At 47.6% G+C, this 9,258-nt stretch overlaps 1 long non-coding RNA gene across 3 annotated transcripts; it reads right to left on the reverse strand.

Annotated features, from left to right (window-relative positions):
• Window positions 1–369: 369 nt before the first annotated feature.
• Window positions 370–9,047, reverse strand: LOC102003310. Of its 3 annotated transcripts, none has more exons than XR_001236137.1 (4): window positions 8,751–9,047; window positions 5,497–5,601; window positions 2,521–2,642; window positions 370–1,961 (listed from the first exon to the last, which is right to left on the reverse strand). It is a non-coding gene; the product is annotated as an uncharacterized LOC102003310 (long non-coding RNA). The 3 variants fall into 3 exon arrangements; XR_001236135.1 differs by having other exon boundaries at window positions 8,278–9,047; XR_001236136.1 differs by lacking the exon at window positions 2,521–2,642 and having other exon boundaries at window positions 8,278–9,047.
• Window positions 9,048–9,258: the final 211 nt, after the last annotated feature.

Genomic DNA, 9,258 nt, shown 5'->3' on the forward strand with positions numbered 1-9,258 from the left:
AAAATATTTGTTTCTCCTCTTCTACTAATGCATTTTGCAGGTTTTTGTTCACTGTTTTCTTGGTAGTCAGAAATAATCAACCCAAGGGTACAAGAGTGACTTTTTGTGATGCAGAATGGATGACAGACACCTGTTCCTATCACCAGCACCTCCATCACAACCCAAGATGAGGTTCCCAGGCTGCCGGCCCCTTCCTGTCCCATTTTTCAGCGGCCCGCTCCATTGCTGCCCCTTTTCTAGAGATTCTATAATCATTTATATGATTCTAGAATATGATCACATTATAATATATTATATTTGCTATATTCACACTACCAAACCTCACAGGGGCTGCTTTCTTAGGGAGGTCTGCAACCAAGGATGAGAACTTCCATCTTTTAGTTCATGCCAAGAAGTCATGGATATGTGTTCATTCCCACAGGCCGATAGGGATGTCCATTCACACAGGTGGGAGCAGACGGCACAGCGGGTGTTTAAACTTAAAAACGTTTATTACAATAAAAGACACATTGTCGTTAATCCATCCCAAAGTGCTCCCCTTCACTTCAAACACAAACGTTCCATCACTCCGGCCACTTTCTGAAGCAGTTCTGGGAGTCCTCTTCCATGAGTGGCTGCTGTGCCTCCTCCGTGTCCTGAATTGATTCAGAACATGTATCTACCATGACCATTTTGACTTTGGGGAAGAGCCAAAAGTCACACGGTGGCAGATCTGGTGAATAAGGTGGATGAGGACACTCTGTGATGTTTTAGAGCTGCCTCTCCATTGGACGGCGCTCCGTGGAGGCAGTCACTCTATTTTTGATCCCACCTCATAAAGATACTCACAAAAGAAGTCTTCCAGAACTGCTTCAGAAAGTGCCAAGAATGATGGGGTAAGTGTGTTGGGGGGAGGGAGCCAATGGCAATGTATTCTTACTTATCACACATTTTTAAACTTTAATTAGTCACTGTATATTTTGATCACAGACCTTTTATTCACTCTACTGGCTCGTGTATAACTTATGTGATGCATTTTACAAAGCATATGCCTTCTGGTTTGATATTGAGGTTGCAGAAAGCACAGTAATTCATTTCCTCACCTTTACAGCATTCCAAAGAAGCTTAGCATGAATGCTTCTCAAGCTTTACAACTAAGTTAAAGAAGTAGAGATGAAAGCAGGAGAAGGCAAGAGAGTAACAAGACAGGATTTGTTTCCTTGGCTCATCCTCGGTGGAGGGGCTATGTACCGAACATCGTGCTACCCATGACTCTGTTCAAACATGAAGCATGCAGGTCAGGCTGCCTCTCAGACAATTATCTCTCCATAGTCTGCAGAAAGGGTGAGCCATGAAAGAAGGAAGCAAAAATTAAGGATACCCCCAAGTCACCCTTCAAATAAATTCCAGTGTGCTCCAGAAGATCCAGGGACAGATAAGCCTCCCTTAAAGCACAAGGGGAGAAGATAAGCTCTCCTCCCCGCAGGACTACGCAGCTAACACTGATTTCTGCCCAAAGCCTCAAGATCCACCACAGGGAGGTAAAGGAGGAGGAGGCCGGTGAGCTCAGCCCACTCTCCTAGTAAGGAGTAAGACTTATTCCAGGTCATTTGGAAACATGGGGAAGATGAGGGCCGCTCCTTGGACATGCATCAGCCTCCTGTGGATATTATTTATGAAACGTGCCTTCAGAGAGCAGAAGCAGTATCACTAAGAAAGTAGAAAACAGTACTTCCTGGATAAACAATGCAGCAATTGCTGGATGGTCTGAAGTTAAAATAAGAAAAACTAACGGCAGCTCCCATTTCCTAACCCTTTGCTAGTTCTGGACGGTGAGCTACAGGCAGACTCCAAGAGCTAAGCCTGGAGCCGACTCAGGGCACAGGACTCTCCATTGGTGCTCCCAAGGCACACGGGGTCCGGCACGGTGGATCTTCAGGGAGATCCCCTCTCTGCCGCTGGGCACAGGCAGCCTCTGCCTCCTATGATGAGATACGAAAGAAAGGCATTTATAAGTGTGAAGCAAACCATATTTCTTTAACCTGGAGATTTCTTACAGCATCTTAAATTTTTCTTTATACTAGACAAACATCCTTTGAAGAAGAGTACTTATTCCTTTAAAAATGATTTTTCTCAAGGAAAGTTCATCAACATCAATGGTCCCCAAAATACCGTAAGAACAGCCTCCATCACCTGTGTGGAAACCTCCTCCACCCCCTGCAGCAGGTCCTTGCTGCTGTGCGTCATCACAGCGGCTGGGCAAGCTAACTCTGCCCTGAGTTGCCACAGAGGCCCACCACAGAGGAAGCTTCTTTTCTCCATGGTGAGAAAAATACAGGCAAGACCTCTTCCGCCTCGCGCAGAATTCCTGATACTCCATGGAAAGGAGGAGCCCAACGATAATACTGGTCCTTGGCTTCTACCTAACTGTGGGATGAACATGATCTCATGCAAACTTCAGCATTTAAAATATCCTGGTCCTAGGCAGTCAGAGAATCACAGACCTTGGGAGTTCTTGTCATTAATGGCAGAATCATTTACCTTCCTCTGCTTTACCTCCCTCCACTTCACTACATGACCAGGGAGAGCTGAGTTTCCACTTGAGACTTGGCGGAACTTTCCATCCTGGTACCTCGGTGGCATCCACAGGGTGGGTCAGAGGCCTGCCGGTGGGCATGAAGTAAGTCAGAAGGACTAGTCCTCCTATTCAGGCAATCTCAAAGTATCACAAGGACACTGGGGATCTGTGTGTTGGAGCAAGGCTAAGAATCTGTCGTTCTACATGAGAATAAACTAAAGCCAGAGCACAGAAGCACATCCTAGACATGAGAACACATGATGTTTGAACACCCAAACATGGGTAACAATCAAATGTTTCAGAGCATTAAAAAAAAAAAACTATTTCAGACCAACTGTAAGATATTAAAGCACCTTGAATTTCAGATTTTCAGGACAGTAGTTTGAATGTAATTTCCAAGTATACATCATTTTAACATTTTACTCATGCCAACTGTTGTGCCAATATGAAAATCAGTTGTGTAAAACATCCATTCATGACACAAGGAGTTTCTATACGAGGAAATGACTCTAGAAATTTTTAGTAAATTTGAAACGCCTGAGATGTAACTGGAAAAAATAACTTTTTAAAAGAAAGTTATAGCTAATGAACTATCATTGTCTCACTCAAAACAAGTTGAAAAATAGAAGAAAATGTACTTGAAAATGAAAGTTGAAAATACCAATTTCTTGGAAACCTGTGATTACCTTTACTAAGTTTTCATTTTCCTGGAAAAAATAAAAGAAACATAGCTTTTGTGACTTCTTAGAAGTTGATCAAAGGATGAAGAAGAAGCGGTCTAAGAATGAACTTAATTTGATTTCCATAAAAATAGTCAAACTTCTAAAATAAGTCATTCACTTGTGTACTATTACTATTGCTACATGAAAAATCAACACCAAACATATGGGTTAAAACAATCACCATTATTTTTTAATCTCTCGTGGGTTCCATGAGTCAAGAATTCAAGGAAAGCACAGTCGGGAGGCTGGGAGCCTTTTATGAGGTTTAGGCTGATGGTGGCTGCGGCTGCAGATCTCGAAGGTGTCACAGGCTGGGAGAACCGACCGCTAAGGTGGCCCGCTGACACGCTTGGCAGCTTGGTTCTGGCTAGTTCTTTCCTCCCCAGACAGACCTCAAATTGTGTCCCAGCTTTCTCCGAGAGCCCCTGCTGGAAGCTGAAATACCTTTCGTGGCCCAGTCTCAGTAGTCACACATTGTCCACTCTGCGACAGGGCACAAAAAGCAACACTTCCTTCCCCTTTTAGAGCACCTGAGTTTTTGTCATGGACTCAATCACAGAAGGCGTCTGCTTATGTATTCAGCAACCACTGTTGAAAGTGTGACACTGCACCTGGCCCCAAAGCCACACCCGAGTGGTAAGTGTGGAAAGGAAAGACAAAGAAGCCTAAGCAGCAGAGGTAAACCCTCAGTGTTGTGGCGTCAAACAGGAGAAGAAAGGCTCGAAGTGACACAGAATGGGGGACACTGGGAGGACTGAGGAGGCTGGGGAAGGACTTAGCCCCTCACAGTTTCCAGCACCCTGGCCATCGCAAGCAAGCAGTACGCTTAATGGGTGAGCACAGGGTTCAGACAAGCCTGCTGCCAACCTGACGGCCATCCCCGAGGGGCCCCTTTTTGTTATGCAGTGCTGAGGGCTGAACCCCAGGCTTTAAAACTGCACTACAACCCCAACCTTTTTATTTTAAATTTTCAGACAGTCTCATTCATTTGCTCAGTTGCCCGGGCCGTGCTCAAACTCTCCATCCTCCTGCCTCAGCCTCCAGAGGGCTGGGATTACAGGTGTGTGTCACCACGCCCGGTACCTCAGACCCTTCTCTGTGGAGATACTGGAGCTGCAGATTGCTTGCCCTCTCTGAAAGGTGACCAAGGTGTTGAAAAGAGCAGCTGGATTCATCACAGACCCCTGCGCATGTTGGGTGCTAGCAGGAGTCAAAACAGAAGGCTGACAGGAGCTTCCTGTGCTGCTTCTCATGCAGATGAGCTTCTTCCAGCTCTGTGGGGCCCTTTCTTCAACCCCCACAAGACCAGCCTCCCCCTAGTGACACAAGGATGGTCTCCCCATAGTGACACCTCAGCAGGTCAAGGGCAGAGGGCAGGGGGTAGCTCAGTGACAAGGACACAGCAGACAGAAAGAACTGCTTTGACCACGGGCAATGGTGGACCAAAACCTTTGTCACCTACAGTGTCAAACAGTGAAGCGGACTGGACAGTTTTATGTTACTAGCACTTGGCCCAGTGTGCCTGGGCATGGACGGTGCTGCCGTGACTGTGGGAAAGCCAGCAGGCAAGTTACTAGGTGTTGAACTGGAAGGGCATCGTCAAGATTGTCAGCTTATTAAATTATTCTTATAATAGTCCTGCACCTGCCTGTAGAGAAATATGCTAAACCACTGCATAATCAAACAAAAGGGAAACCAAGGCAAGCCCACGAGCAGACTACAGTCCATGGGTCCCACTTTAGAGCAGCACGGGATGGAGCCAGCAACTGTGCCTTACTGGACCTTGGTAGCCAGCACCTCACACACCTAGCAGCTGCAGGACACACTTCTGCGTGTTGGCCTTGTCCTTCCTCTCTTGGGGAAGAGAGATTCTTAAAGGTAGCTGCTGTATGAGACTGGTAGGACGTCAGGCTGTGGACTTGGTTTTGGGTCGAAGAAAGCTTACCGCTGTGTCAACTCTAGCCACCATACTTAACTTCTCAATACAGAGTAGTTAAGAGTTATCACGGCTTCCATTCCTCAGAGATCACCTGGGAGTGCAGTTTAAAATCCCTTTAATGTACTTTTCAATGAAGAACAAAGCGCAGCTCGGTCTTAGTGCCTGAGAAGGAGTGTCAGGTAGGAGGCAGAAGTGGCCTGGACATTCAGTTTGTGCATTTTGAATCTGATACCCAGTGAGCACACAGTCAGAAAACATGAAGTAATTATTGTCCTTACCTTCACAACCCAGGGGGCAATGATAACACCCTTCGGTATCACTGTCACCGCTGTTATTGCTAGGACAGATTTGTGGGTATAGATGCGTTCCAGCAAATGTCTCAGCTAAAAAAAGGAGCGGGGAGAATAGCATTGGCTGAACAGCAAAGAGACAGGAAGGATGAACGCTAACTAGTCAATATCCCATTATCCCAGGGAAGCGGCTTGCAGGTTCTTGAAACTACACCACAGTTAACGTGCCGCGTATCCTGTTGCTACGCAGCTTATCCTGTACTGTGTGCTGGGTTAGCTCCTTCATTCTCTCAGGCAGTGAAGCAGGGATCACTGCCTCAGCCAAGGCTATGTGGCCAGGACAAGATATCAAGAGGGAGGCCTGGTGTCCCACTCGGGCACTGCATGCAGACCCTGATGGGGTGGTTGTCTTCACCATCTGTGGCTCCTGCTGCCCCTTCAGCTCACCCTAGGCTTCTGTGCCCTCACTCATGGCATTCTCATTATTTCACTGCTCCAGCTCCCATTGGGCCTGAAGACACCTTGGCTTCCCGCTGTTCGCTACGAAGTGTCACCAGGCAGCACATCCTGGCGATGAGCTTGGACCTGCCAGGGTGCCTAGGGTTCAGCGCAGTCTATTTTCCGAGTATGGAAAACATGGGAAATGAGCCTTCTCGTGTTGTTCTTGGGGATGAGCAGCTGGAGCCACTGGGCCATCTGAGTTTCTAACCAATGACCCGAGTTTCTAACTGATCCCTTTTGGCTGTCGAGTTAGTGCCCATGGCAGAGTCTGCAGCAGAAACATGCAGGTCCCCTGGCTGCCATGAAGCCTCCTGAAGAGGAGTCAATGAGACTCCTCAGTGCCGAGAATGGAGGCCTCTTCGCCAGCCTCAGACTGCTGGGTGCATTTCCCTATGTGAGCTGTGCACTCAGTTTGGCCTGGCTTGTTCCACAGAGCACAGGAGAGTTTTAGCTAAGTGGTGACCTTTGGGAATGCAAGGTAAGTGTACTTCCTTCATTTTTTTTTAACTTTATCCTGTGCACACTTATAAAATTCCTATGCAGTGGTTTTCACTCTGTTTCTCATCACAGGCAGAGCTTTGGCAGGGGTAGAGGTGGAGGACCTGCCAAGCAAGGGACCTTGTGGGTAGGAAGAGGTGGCTGCTGCCCTCTGTCTGTCTCTGTGGACAGTTTCTGGTCAGGTTCCTGGGCCTTGGCACGCCTGTGATGCTACTCCAGCACCATGGCGTGGGGGATCCGGAGGTTTCTTTGCAAGAGGCCGGGTGCCCTGTTGCCTCCTCGTGTCCTTGGGCAGCCCTTCCCGTGTGCCCCTCAGAGACTTGAGGACTCTGTCCCCTGCCCCCTGTCCACTGTCTGCAGTCTTCTCCTTCACTCCAAGCCTCAGCCACATTGTCTTCTTTTGTTTGAGCCCTTGCCAGTTTTCCTATAAAGACTGGGGTTCCGATTTGCAAACTAAACAGCTGGACTACTAAGTGTGATAGTTTTTCCTTCCTTCTCAACCGCTTTGGTTCTCTTCTGTATTTCTGTATCCAACCAATTTCACAGGAAATACAGCATTTTCAATTTATTTTTGTAAATCGAATTGTTAGATTCAGGTATAAAAAACTGTGTATTCTTTTTCAAAGAAGCTGGGGGATTGTCTCCATCTTGTGCATTTAGTGTTAGGGAGTACCGCAAATTGGAGCCCAGTCTGGACTCCTCTTCACAGCTGCTACGGGGTACCAAGGCCTGAGTACCAAGGCCTGTGAATCCTGTGGAGTCCAGGCTGGCCATAGGGCAAGCAGTGTCCCTCACTCCACATGACACTCACCTCTCCTCCCACTCTTCCTGGGGTTCTGCTCCCGGACCAGCTGGTATCTCACACTGACAGCACTTTCCAGAGCACCTGAGCCGCCCTCCCAGTAGCTCCAGTCTCTGCTGTGTGGGGAGCTTCCCCTTCTCTCACTCAGCTTTGTGCTCAGGGCTTCAGTGGCATTCCTGGACTCTCTTCTCCCTTTCCTTAGCTGAGGGGACAGTGATCTCTGCTTCTTTCTGCTCCTTGCTCCATGCTGGAAATGCTCTGAAAGCAGGAAGCCCAGCAGTCTTAGGGCTTACTTCCTTCATTTCCTGTTCCTTGGTCATCACTCTCCTTGACTGTCTGACAGCCAATTACATATTTTGTGGGATTTTTGTTTGTTTGTTTGCGAGTGGAAAGTTGTCTCTTCCTTGTGCTTTGGCCAGAAGCAAGTAATATTGTTATATCTGCTTTGTTTCGATTTGGGATCAAAGTTAAGGCATTGCATGTTTTTGGTTCTTTTAGTCTAAAATATTTTGCTACAGTGTTCTGTGTCTTTCATGACATTAGCTCTTCTGAAAAGTCTAAGACACTTGTCCTACAAGCTGTGTTGTTTCCTCTTGAGTCAATGTGAGTTAAGCATTTTTGGGAAGAACACTGCACAGGTGATCCATCTTCTTCCCTCAAGACTTCAGCTTGCCCACGATGCTATGTTTGTTCACTTAATTAAGGTGCTGTCTTCCAGAGCTCCTCATGGTAAAGTGATTTTTCTCTTTGATAACTGATAAATAACCTGTGGGGTAATTAATCTGAGATCAGAGAGATCCTACTTAAGCCTTTTTTATCCAACTACACATCAACCATAACCCTTGTCTGAATCCATTATTATATTGGTGATTGTAGAGGACAATTTCCAGCTCTGGCGTTCCTTCTTTGTTTAATAGTTGCCATCATTCTGTTGAAAAAAAAAAAAACAAAAAACAAAAACCAGGTACCTTTTCCTTTTTGAGGATTATTATGAATTCATGGGTTCTTCCTCACATTCTATCTCACCCCCTCTTCCTTCCTTCCTTCTTTACTTTGTGGTTCTGGGGATCAAACCTAGACCCTGGAGCAGGCCAGGAAAGCTCTCTATCCCGGAGCTGCACCCCAGCCCTTCTTATATGTTTGAATGTTCTAGGTGTCACAATTTGGCCAACGAGATCTCTGTTTTTGTTCAGCAACACAATGTGCATAAAACGAAGATTTTTTCCAACCCAGAGGAAGGTCTAGTATTTCTCACTCCTAGCAGCAATGGGGACAGGGCCTTATGGAGACACCCCCACAGAAGGCTGTCTTCTTCCTGTGCATGCCCATCACTGAGCTAGACGTTCAAGTAGGGCAGATGCTCCTAACGGAAGCCACAGGTTGTCCCCAGTGCCCATCTTGGTCTTTGTTGTAGGCCTGCCCCACACACTGCCTGGCTCACCCTTCTGTGGGGTGCCTCTGGCCTCCTTCCGAAGTACCCACAGTGTTCCCGAGCAGCAATTTGCCACGGGGTGCCCACCCAGCTGCCAGGCCACAGCTCAGAGCTCCTTTCTGTACAGCCCTGGGCGCCTCTGGGTCTCCTGCCACTGCAGAAGCCCTTCTGCTAATCCACTTCATTATGTTCTGCCCACAGGCTCTGCCCTGGGTCACAGCAGGGCCTCTGCAATTGGTCCTTAGCTCCCTCACAACGTCTTGTCAGTAGTGATCTCAACAAAAGAGACCAACCGCCATTATGCACTACCGCGCCTGCGCAGCTGCCCTTTCAGTCAGAACTGAGGCTGCGCAGCTGACTCGCAAGGAGTACTGCGCCTGCGCGACACAGCCTCGGGCCCTTTAAAGGCACTTCCGGGAGCCCCACCTGGTGGGGCTGGGCGAAGTGGGCAGTGGTCTGTGCTCCACTAGCCCGACACTTCCGTTCAGATGCATTTTTGAGGTAGAGTCTGAAGGCT

This window comes from Chinchilla lanigera, unplaced genomic scaffold (genome assembly GCF_000276665.1).
Source record: "Chinchilla lanigera isolate Chin_1 unplaced genomic scaffold, ChiLan1.0 scaffold00052, whole genome shotgun sequence".
NCBI classification, from domain to species: domain Eukaryota; kingdom Metazoa; phylum Chordata; class Mammalia; order Rodentia; family Chinchillidae; genus Chinchilla; species Chinchilla lanigera.